Source organism: Callithrix jacchus, chromosome 14, assembly GCF_049354715.1.
Source record: "Callithrix jacchus isolate 240 chromosome 14, calJac240_pri, whole genome shotgun sequence".
NCBI classification, from domain to species: domain Eukaryota; kingdom Metazoa; phylum Chordata; class Mammalia; order Primates; family Cebidae; genus Callithrix; species Callithrix jacchus.
In genome coordinates this window covers 114571834-114584064 of record NC_133515.1, presented here as the reverse complement: position 1 = coordinate 114584064, position 12231 = coordinate 114571834, and the positions used below count along the sequence as shown (strand labels likewise).

The 12231-nt window shown below is 48.0% G+C and overlaps 1 long non-coding RNA gene across 1 annotated transcript; it reads left to right on the top strand.

Annotated features, from left to right (window-relative positions):
• Positions 1–302: 302 nt before the first annotated feature.
• On the top strand, positions 303–4877 carry LOC144579204 (uncharacterized). Its single transcript, XR_013526242.1, has 3 exons — positions 303–1372; positions 2617–2659; positions 3290–4877. It is a non-coding gene; the product is annotated as an uncharacterized LOC144579204 (long non-coding RNA).
• Positions 4878–12231: the final 7354 nt, after the last annotated feature.

Sequence of the window (12231 nt, the reverse complement as noted above, 5' to 3'; positions counted from 1 at the left end):
ACGGCCTCCCCTCGGCAGAGACCCCCACATCCGCTGCACCTATAACCTAACACCCAAAATCCTTCTCAGTGGCTCTTGCCACCTTTTGGACATATCTGTTGCCTGGTAGGTCCTTTGAGCTCTTGTACACTTCAGTTAAGAGCACGGGTGACGCCTCTACCGAGTTTGAGTGTTTCATCCTTCCACATCCAGCTCACGTGTTTTCATGACGTGCCACTGATGCCCCCTCCTAGGCTGGCGTCTCGGCTCTGCCTCCTGGTTTCACGGCCTCTCCACGTTGCCTGACTGCCCACCATGCACCTGCCTCAGCACAGCACCCTCCATGCTGGCGGACGCCTGGCTCTGCTGTCTCTTTAACTTTGGTTTTATTTATTACTTGGGAGGATATTCGCCTGGATTTAACTAATCTATAGTGCTACATTTTACTTTTTCTTTCTCGTATTCTTTTTTCTTTTTCATTTTGGAGACAGCCGGGGCTTTGTTGCCCAGGCTGGAGTGCAGTGGTGTGATCTCGGCTCACTGCAGCCTCCTCCTCCCGGGTCCAAGCCATTCTTCTGCCTCAGTCTCCCGAGTAGCTGGGACTACGTATGCCACCACACATGGCTAATCTTTGTATTTTTTAGTAGAGACGGGGTTTCTCCGTGTTGGCAGGATGGTCTCGAACTCCTGGCCTCAAGTGATCCGCCTGCCTCTGCTTCCCAAAGTACTGGGATCCCAGGTGTAAGCCAACACGCCCCACCTATGTTGCTGCATTTTAAACGCCCAGTCTTGAAGCCGTGGTGCAGCAATGGAGCTGATTCTCAGCTGCTTCATGGAGTGATGTGAAGTCCAACAGCTGAGCACAGGAAGCCTCAGCGCAGATGCTCAGGCGGGGGCGGCCGTGGAGAGAGAAGATTCTGCGGCCCTTCTGTGTGAAGAAAGCCTTCAGGTTGCTGATTATAGAAATGGATGTTTTTAGTCAACAGTGCAGCTCAACCCTCGAACGGAAGAAAATCCTGTTTTCAGCACCACGTACGCCCACAGCAGCAATGATTTCACTCCCAAATCGGCCGTGTTGCCACCACATTGAATCTGCCGTGAAATCACAGTGTCTGCCAGCACGTAGGCGTTTGGTTCATTATTGCCTTTTTATAAAGGAACTGCTTTATTGATACATTTTTCTTTGGCTTAAGTCCTTAAGGGTGCTGGTCTTGTCATGGATCTGTCAGTGGAATTGCTCTGCAGGTGGCTTCTTTTTGGAGTGAAAGCAAATGACATTTGAAAGCGTCAATGCCTGCCTCGTAGCTGTCCCAGGTCCACAGACGGACTGTACAGGGGGTGGGTGCCACACAGAGCCACGGGGGTTAAGCCGAGGCTGCCTTAATGTGGAACCGTAAGTACAGAACCCAGGAGAACAAAACCTCAGTGTGTTTCTCAGTTAGAATTGTTCTTTTGAAAACCTTGGGTCAACTGGGATGACTGAGTTTTTTATCCTCTTACCAGGTGCTTTTTGATGTTTCCTATTCCCAGCAAAGAACTAGAGAGAAAGTACGCCCTAACACGGGCAAGTGTGTCATGGACAGAATGTGTGTTGCCCTGAGATTCATACGGTGCAGCCTCACCCTCACACTCGGGGAGCTGATTAGGGTTTGATGAGGTCATGAGGGTGGGGAAGCGTGCTGGGGTCAGTGCTCTCATGAGAAGAGTCACCAGGTCCCACAGGCCCCCTCTCCTCCTCGGCCCACACAGGGAAGCCAAGCCCTGCGGGTGCGATCAGGACGGTGGCCATGGTCCCCAGAGAAGGTGCCTCTGGCGAAAGCAGTGCCTGTGGCCACTCTGCCAGTGCCTTGGCCTCAGACCTGTGAGAAGCAAAAGTCTGTTGTTTAAGCTACCAGCGTTTGGTATTTTGTTACAGAATCCTGAGCTGACCACGGCACATGGCTTGGAAAGTTTGCCACTGAATCTGAATGGAAAGCGTGAGGACCACAAAGATCTGTATGAAGTGACATGCTTGTTCTTCATTCAGCTTAACAGAGCATTTATAGATACAGTATTGAAATTCTGGTACCTTGATTCTTCAATAAACCTTGGGCTGAAATAGGGCTGATAGGATTTGTTCCTGTTTTAGACAAAGAACCTGAGATACTCCTTGCAGACGGCTTGGGCCCTCCGAGAAGGCAGGAGCAGGTGGAGCCTGGGTCTTCCCGCCCAGCATCCTCCCCACCCCGCCTCCGGCATTGCCATGGCCTGGGACCCCTCTACTTGCGAAAGCTAAGGAAGGTGCAGGTTGGATGAATGACGGCACAGGTAGACACGGGGATGCTGTGCAGTGATTTATTGTGAGGCTTCCACATAATTTTAATATCAAGGTGCAGTGGACACCTGTGAAATGTTTTACATCCTGTGTCTTTCCTTTGGAGAATTTCAACCTGCACCTGGTGAGTGTGTGTGTGTGTGAATACACACATATTTGCACTTGTGTTTATATTTATATTACTACTTAACATAGTGTGGCCAATAAATCTTTTCCTTTATGTTTGCAATGTTTGTGTTTTGTTAGGACAAATTTTTTCTTCCCCAGGATAAAGGCATTTTCCAAGAGTATCTTATAGGGTCTCTATTCTTTCACCCTTCCAGTTGATTTCCAGTCCACCTGGGGTTTGTTTCGTGGGAGCATGAGGTGAGTTGAGTCTCCTTATTTTCTCTATGTGTGTCGATGACCCAGCGCTGTGGGGTGGAGGTTCTTGGAGACATTCCATCATTGGTGGGTGTCCCCGTGGAGGTTCTTGGAGACATTCTTGGAGACATCATTGGTGGGTGTCCCCGCCTACCTGGCTCTGCAGCTTCTGCATGCACCCCCTTCACTCAGCTGGTCTTGGCGCCAGGCCTTCAAGGCACAGCCAGTGCCCTGGGTTCCTTTCCCAGCCCCTTTACCTTTCCTTGGCTTCTGCAATCCATATAAATTTCAGAATTTGAAAAACTTGACGAGCACAATTTCTGATGACAATTAATGATAATTCACTGAATCTACAGATTTTTTTGGTAGTAAAAGATACCTTCACAACATTGAGTTAGCAGCTCTGTGCATATTTTGTAAATTCGTCCAATAAATTAAATGTTTTCTAGTGCTTTTATTTTCTGTTTCCGACTTACAAAACTATAATTACGTTTAATATTTTGACCTTGTGTCCAGAAATCTTACTAAATTCTAACTGTTTATCTTGATTTATTTTGGACTTTTAACATACATGGGCTGTCATTTGTGGTCATGGTGATTTTCTTTCTTCTCTCCCACATGCATACTAAAAAGCCAAAGCTGCAGTGTTTTTCAAAGTATTCCATCAGAGTTTGGTGTGCTTTCCTTCGAAGTCATGGTGCTGCTCTGCTGACGTCAGGGAGACTGGGGACAGCTGCTGTGAGCACAGCTCCTTGGTTCCCCGGAGTGGGAGGAGCCACACGCTGCTTCCCAGAAGCCACCTCAGGGAGGGTCACGTTTCCATGCGGAGTGAAGGATTTGGGCAGGTAAATTAAGTCAGCATTCTTTCAGGGCACAAGAGAAAGCCAAAGGGCAGAGGTATTTCATTTGTTTCTGTAATTTTAGGCTTTTGCTATGAATTCTTTTATTTTGATTCTGGAGAAAATAGAACAATTAAAGAAACCATTTTGCCAAATGTTTAAAAAATGCAGAATGCAGTAGCTATCCTCAGATATTTCTATGCTCAGAAATTAGCGTGTGCTTCCAGAGGACAGGAGGTATTGTCTGATTGTTTTTCAGTTTGTGAATCAAACGCTACGTGGCCTGGGGCTTCAGTGAATTTCCTGAATCTCCTGAACCCCTCTTAGCATTTCTAGTTCCTGACGCTCCAGATATGTGCAGCGTGACCAAGGCAACATTCAGTCCAAACTCAAACCATATCTTAAACTCAATTAATCGAAGGCTCAATGAAAATAACTGCTCTTTTTATTACTTATTCACTCAACAAATGTGAATTAAGTGCCCACTGTTTGCTGAGCACTGACGTGTCAGAGACACAAAGGTGAAAAGCGCCAACTGGGGCCTTCTGGGACCAAAGCCATGGGCTGTGCAGATGGCCAGGGCCACAGGGCTGCAGGGTTATTTAACAAGTGCTACAACACTGAAGCTCAAGACAGGCACCCCAGTCAGCCTCGGGGGGCAGTGGGGCCCCATGGGGAGTCAGCCAGGCAGACAGCATGGCACATGCAAGAGGACTCAGAGGTGAGAAGGAGCCTGCGGCACATTGAGGGACCCGTGTGCCACGTTGCCAGGCCACGTCAGAGGTCAGGGCACATTCCACCCACCTCATGCTTCTGTGCCATCTTGCTGGAGCATTCCTTGTCTCTCTGATGACATAATCCACCACTGATGCTTCTCATCCCTGACTCCAGGCCGTGGAGGATGGGACAGGCCCTGGGTTCACAGCCCCAGAGCTGCGTGAGGAATGTGACCACCTCAGACTGTGCACGCCTCACGGCTGGGGCCACAGCATGTCACTGGTGATTAGAATTAACTGGTGACTAGAAAAATACATAAAATATGCTCAATGGGTTTGTAGAAATGGCACTCTGCAATTCTGTCCCCAACTTTAGGGCCTGCGTGGAAGGGGTGGAGGCTGGAGTGGGGTGGGAAGGATGGGTGCCCTCTCTGCCGCCTCCCAGCTGTGAAACCCGAGCCAGGAAGACAAAGCACTTGGCTCAGTTTTTCTTTAAATAAAAATGGAAATACATCTACTCAGCAGGCGTTATGAAAATTGTAAACGTCTGTGTTTGAAAGTCACTCTGTGTAGTGTCTGGTCCAATGTAGTGGCTAAATAATGACACTGATGTTCTTATTAATAGTAATGATGGATCCTAAATAAACATCAGCTTTGGGATCAAAATGTCTGTGTTTGGTCCTTCGCCCCACCGTGGACTGACCATGCGGCTCTGGGCACTTCAAATTCTTATACCAGTGCTCCCACCTGTGAGATGGGGAGATTAATATTTATCTGAAGGGGTTTACTATGAGCCAAGCAAAATTGTTATACTAATCCAAGCACCTGGTGGAAATTCCAGCAATGCCAGTGTTTTCCCTCTCTTCCTGCACTTGTAGGAATAATCTCATAAACACCACAAATGGGAGTTCGAATACAGGAATGTGAGCCAGTGCTTCACCGTGACGGTTGAAGGCCAGGAGTGATTTGGGTATTTGGAACTGCCATGGTTGGAGAAATGAAGGCAGGGCCCCAGCGTCCAGTTTTCCAAACAGAAGGCACCGGCCGGCCCTGTGGCCAGAGAGAGGCCTCTTCTTCTAGATTTGAGATGTGTGGTACCAGCTGGCCCCATGGCTGGAAGAGAGGCCTCTCCCCTCTAGATCTGAGGGCACCTCGCAGGGGCAGCTCTGGCAGCAACACCCTTCCCTGAGCGCAGCACCAGGAACTGCAGGGACTTGCCCTTGGTGCCTCCATCAATGTTGGCCGTGTGAACCATGACACTATTTAAAATAATGCCAAAGTGAATTTACTTATCAAAACAGCCTTATAATTCTGGGAATCGTGGTAAACAAATCACCCTGACAGCCTTCGGGGGGCGGGGCAGGAGAGAAAGAGAGAGAGAGAGACAGAGAGACAGAGAGACAGAGAGAGAGAGAGAGACAGAGACAGAGACAGAGAGAGAGAGACAGAGAGACAGAGAGAGAGAGACAGAGAGACAGAGAGAGAGACAGAGAGACAGAGAGAGAGAGAGAGAGAGAGACAGAGACAACCTTTGATCAAAAATATAATTTTCCAGTTTGTGGTAAAATTCAAGATCAGGAAAAAAATGTGTGTTTCATTTTTAAATATTGAGAGGGCACATGGTAAGTTCTGGGGCACTGACCACATCTGTCCTGAGTGAGTGCTGCTGTCTTGAGGGTGCCTTCAGCCACTGACTGACCCGGCCAGAAGGGAGCGAGCTCCGTCTTCACAGCCTGCCTGCCGGGGTCCGGGTCGGCATGGGCGTGGGAGAGGCTGAGGGGCCCCCTCACACCTTAGCAGTGGTGGGCCTGAGGAACCAGTCTTTCCCAGCTCTCTCTGTCCGTAGGAGCTGTTCAGAAGCCTGGGAACATTTTTGCATTTGGAATTATCTTCAAATAGTTTGGTGAGGGTATTAGTCTGTTTTCACAGTGCTGTGAAGAAGTACCTGGGAATGGGTAATTTGTAAAGGAAAGATGTTTAATTGACACACAGTTCTACATCCTGGGAAGGCCTCAAGAAACTTAAAATCATGGCAGAAGGTGGGGGAAGCAAGCTTGGGCCTTCCTCACATGGCATCAGGAGAGAGGAGTGAGGAGCGAATGGGGAGGAGCCTCTTGTAAAACCATCAGATCTTGTGAGAACTCATACACTATCACAGAACAGCATAGGGAAACCACCCCCATGACCCGGTCACCTCCCATCAGGTCTATCCCGAGGCACATGGGGATTATGAAGATTATAATTCAAGATAAAAATTGGGTGGGACACACGTGAAACATATCATTCTGCCCTAGCCTCTCCCAAATCTCATGTCCTCACATTTCGAAACACAATCATGCCTTCCCGACAGTCCCCAGAGCCTTAACTCATTCCAGCATTAGACTGGAAGTCTAAGTCCAGAGTCTCATCTGAGACAAGGCAAGTTCCTTCAGCTTCTAAGCCTGTAAAATCAAAAGCAAGTTAGTTACTTCCAAGATGCAACTGGGGCACAGGCATTGAATAAACGGTCCCATTCCAAATAGAAGAAATGGGCCAAAACAAAGAGGGTACAGGCCCCATGCAAGTCCAAAATCCAGCAGGGCAGTCATTAATCTTCAAGCTCCTAAAAAATGTCTTTAGATTCTACGTTTCACATGCAGGTCATGATGATGCATGGGGTGGGCTTCCTGGTCTTGGGCAGCTCTGCTCTGTGGCTTTGCAGAGGATAGCCCCGCTCCTGGCTGCTTCCACCATTTGCTGGTGTTGAGTGTCTGAAGCTTTTCCAGGCACATGCTACATGCTGTTGGTAGATCTACAATTCTGGCGTTTGGAGGATGGTGGCCGTTTTCTCACAGCTCCACTAGGCAGTGTCCCCGTGGGGACTCTGTGTGGGTGCTCCAACCCCACATCTCCCTCTGCACTGCTCTAGCATGGGTTCTCCATGAGGGTCCCACCCCTGCAGCAAACTCCTGCCTGGGTGTCCAGGCATTTCTATACATCCTCTGAAATCCAAGTGGAGGTTCCCAAATCTCAATTCTTGACTTCTGTGCACCCACAGGACCAACACTATGTGGAAGTTGCCATGGCTTGGGGCTTACACCCTCTGAAGCAATGACCAGAGCTGTGAATTGGCCCCTTTTAACCGTGACTGGGGTGCAGGGCACCAAGCCCCAAACTGCATAATGCATCAAGACCCATTTCTTTCTCCTGAGCCTCCAATCCTGTGAGGGAGGGGAAGCTGCTGTGAAGGTTTCTGATGTGCCATGGAGACATTTTACCAATTGACTTGATGATTAACATTTGACTCCTTGTTACTTATGCAAATCTCTGCAGCCAGCCTGAATTTCTCTCCAGAAATTGTGTTTTTCATTTCTATCGCATCCTCAGGCTGAAAATTTTCCAGACTTTTATGCTCTGCTTCCCTTTTAAACATAAATTCCAATTTCAAACCATCTCTTTGTGAATGCATATAACTGAATGCCGTTAAGAGCACCTATGTCACATTTCGAGTGCTTTGCTGCTTAGAAATTTCTTCCAGCAGATACCCTAAATCATCTCCCTCAAGTTTAAAGTTCCATAGATCTCAATGGCAGGGGCAAAATGCCACCAATCTCTTTGCTAAAGCATAGCAATTCCATGTAAGTTCCTCATGTCCATCTGAGACCACCTCAGCCTGGACTTCATTGTTTGCCTCATTATCAGCATTTTGATCAAAACCATCAACAAGTCTCTAGGAAGCTCCAAACTTTCTGGCATCTTCTTGTCTTCTTCTGGGCCCTCTAAACTGTTCTAGCCTCTGTCCATTACCCAGTTCCAAAGTCACTTTTACATTTTCAAGAATCTTGATGATAGCACCCCAGTCTTGGTGCCAATTTACCTTATTAGTCCGTTTGCACCCTGCCGTAAAGAAATACCTGAGAGTGGGTAATTTATAAAGGAAAGGGGTTTAATTGACCTGCAGTTCCACATGGCTGGGGAGGCATTAGGAAGATGAAGGATAAGCTTGAACCTTCTCACATGGCAGCAGGAGAGAGAAGAATGAGGAGTGAAGAGGGAAGAGCCCCTTATGAAACCATGACATCTCCTGAGCACTCACTAGCATGAGAATAGCATGAAGGAAGCAGCCTCATAAACAAATCACCTCCCACCAGGCATTTTCCTAGACACATGGGAATTCTGGGAATTACAGATCAAGGTGAGAATTGGGTGAGGACAAAGTGAAACCATATCACAAGGTTTTCAAAAATACAGGCTCCTCTCCAGATTTTCTAGCTAATTTTTGGAGGCTATTTTTTCACAGACCCTTAGTGAGACAAGCAAACTTAGAAGCTGAGGCTGAAGGGAAAGTCATGGCAGAGTGGTTGCTGAGTGGATATGCCAGCCCCTCCCTTTCCTCTAGTTCCAATGTTCCAACATTATCAAAGGGATGCATTAGTTGGGGCCCCTGGAGGCCATGCAGGAGAGAAAGTTATTGCACATTCAGGGTTAATTTGAGTCTTACGACAATAGCCAGGAAAAACAGTTGGTTAGTAGTTCAGCAGAACTGGTCCCCTCAATCGTGACTATACATTGGAATCAGCTGAGAATCCTTGAAAGCACATCAGTTACTGGTCTGGCCCCAGAGCACCTGACTTAGAATCGTCCCTGGGCTGGTTGTCAAGAGAATGAAAACACAGACAGGTCAAACGCATGCCATGCCTGGGGTCTGCAACTCTAGTGGTAATTTCAAAACAGGCATTGGTGTGCGATGAGGCCCAAGGAGCCCCAGTTAGAGGTCATCCTTCAGGCCTTAGGACACATGGAGCTCACAGCCTGTGTGACGGGCTGGGTGGAGGCAGTGCCACAGATGGTGAGCAGGAAGAACAAACCATCCTCGGTCTCTGTGCAGATGCCGACAGTCTGGCCACGCACACAGCACCTGACCTCTCCTGGCCATCTGACTGTAGGGTTGTAAGTCCATAGTTGTGAAATTTAAGAATGAAAAACAGCCCCTGCAGCCAGGACTGGCCTGTGCCTTGGGGAAATGCTTTGTTCTCTCCTGTTGGACAACTCAGAGAATGTAAACGTCAGACAAGCCAATCGGGAATCAAGACAAAAACAAGACCCACCCGGTAATCACCCAGAGCACAGACAAAACAGAAACATCGTTCAAACCACAGAATCCCCAATCTCCCTATCCAGCTAATGTGAGGGGCAGCTGCATCTTCACCAGCTCAGCCTAGTGTCATCTTCCCTCTTCTTAAAGAAGATTTATTTGAGACCAAGTCGTAAAATTATTCCTGCTTCCTGAGGAGATCCAACCCGTAGAAAATCCACCCCCTAAATTACCAAGCACAAGCCAAACCCTGTGACAAGTGCTTCCTGACAGCCCCTTCCGGACAACCTGTGGCTCCCCAGGATGAGTCCTCCCTGCTGCAACCATTCATGAGCTCAGCTGTCCTAATGCAGCTGTGCTCCTGGGGTGTGGTTGGAAGGCTTTGATGGCATTTATAAAACCGAAATTACCCTTGATTCTGCGGGTTAGACATACTATGCTAGGGGACATGGGCAGAATTAACAGTCATCCTTCTAAAACTTGAATTAAAGGAACGTGGCCCACAGTTCAGGAGAAGCTCGTTATTGCTATTTATCAAGCAAGATGCTATAAAAGATCAAATTTTATTTTGCTGCCGGGTCCAGGTGGTGAAGCTCCTTTAAATCTTCAACCGCTGCCTGAGTAGTCATGCTTGACGCAATAGTGACAATGCCTCTTTGCAAAACAGGAAGAGCAATAAAATTAAATGTTAGTGCTTTTGAGAAATACTGACAACACAGTGTCTGGAGTTGTCCTGGCCAAAACCCATGCTGGGGAAACCTTAACTGATCCAAACCAGTCTGACCTTGTGCAGACCTCACACACACGTCTGTCCCTGTGCCTCCAGGTCCCAGCAGGACGCCAGACAGCATCACCCTACTGTAAAGGCTAACACGATAGGCTCACTCTGGATTGGCTGCATCTGGTTTTAGGGTGCTAGTGTAATTTACCATGGCTGTATGATGGGCGGGAAGCAGCAGCATAACTCCATTTCAGCCTGTGGGCAGCGAGAAAGGGCTGGCGACCCCCTCGGCTACGCTGGCTGTTGCTCAGTCGCTGTCCTAATGGCTCCAGATGCCATGTCCTCCTCCGGACCTCCCAGCCCATGTTGACTCTCCCTGAAGCTCACCCCCTCACCTGCACTAGCCCTGCTATGAGACAACCATGTGTCCAGTGAGCCCTCACTCAGAAAGACCCATTTGCATTTTGTCACGTCCTCCACAGCAATCCTTGGACAGGACTTCCTCCCTCAGGGCGCTCTTCAGAGGTTTCACAGTGGCAGGAGGCATGCAGGTTGGTGTGTGGACTCCGAGGTTTCACGGTGGCAGGAGGCATGCAGGTTGGTGTGTGGACTCAGAGGTTTCACGGTGGCAGGAGGCATGCAGGTTGGTGTGTGGACTCAGAGGTTTCACGGTGGCAGGAGGCATGCAGGTTGGTGTGTGGACTCAGAGGTTTCACGGTGGCAGGAGGCATGCAGGTTGGTGTGTGGACTCAGAGGTTTCACGGTGGCAGGAGGCATGCAGGTTGGTGTGTGGACTCAGAGGTTTCACGGTGGCAGGAGGCATGCAGGTTGGTGTGTGGACTCAGAGGTCTCACGGTGGCAGGAGGCATGCAGGTTGGTGTGTGGACGCGGGACCGTCTCTTCCATCCACGCTCAGTTCCAGCCGTAGTATGGGACTATGTGGCTGAGGAGGAAATGTAATATACATACGAGTAATGGATTTGCTGGGCAAAAGTTAAGCTTTTAAAATGTTAAATGCAGATTTTGCAAAACATACCAAAACTCCAAAACACGAGCTTATGAAGTGCCACGGTTTTACAGTTATAAAGCTTTGGATGAAATGCAGCTGCATCTTAAAATGTGTTGCTGCCTATTTGTTCACGCAGTGGGCAGCGATTACATTATGTGTTAAACCAAACGCTTCCAAAGGAAATAGTTTTCTAATTATTGAAGCCATCTTTTGAGGATACTGGAAATTCAGTCTTTTCAAATTTTTGTAAATTAGAAGTTTTTTTTAAAACAGAGTTCTTGCTGAGTTAATGGAATCTTTTTTTTTCCTCTGACTAAAAAAAAACTTTCTTTCTAAATCTCTCAAATTTAAAATGTGGGATGTCGGAGGAGGCATGTTACTGGATGACTCGATTGTGCTGAGATTCACGGCCCAGGCAAGAGGGGACTGATGCGTAATGTAACAAAGCCGACGTGACTTTTCAACCTGAACACCCATGAAGACGCCAAAGAGGAAGGTCAAAAATGATCAAATAAACAAACGTCTTTGGAGAATCGCAGCTAATCTAGGCACAGCAGTAAGGCCAAAAGGAAATATTATCTGAAAGTTCTTGTGTAAACACTGCACCCAAATATAAGGAATGTTTCACCCATCCACATGTGAGCGTGTCAACTTACGATGCCGTGGGAAATACTCACACATGTGTTCACTCCCCATTCACCAGTCAAGGTATTTTATACAGGAAATTGAGATCTTTGGTAATAGAGAAAAAGGGACATACTCTCTTCTTAGAAAAATTCTTTTTCTAACAGTCTGTGGAAAAATCAGCTGACACAAGTTAAATGTGTGACATGGACTGGCGCTGTGTACGCAGAGACAGGAGCACAGAGGAACAGTTCATTTATTCTGCATAAGCAGAGGTCACAGAAGCCACCTACGTGGCTTCCTTTAAAAAACCCTGAAGAGGCTGGCACAGTGGCTCACGCCTGTAATCCCAGCACTTTGGGAGGCTGAGGCAGGTGGATCACAAGGTCAGGAGTTTGAGACCATCCCGGTCAACATGGTGAAACCCCATCTCTATTAAAAGTAGAAAAACTAGCCAGGTATGGTGGGGTGCAACTGTCGTCCCAACTACTTGGGAGGCTGAGGCAGAAGAATCACTTGAACCCAGGAGGCAGACATTGCAGTGAGCCGAGATTGCGCCACTGCACTCCAGCCTGGGAAACAGCAAGACTCC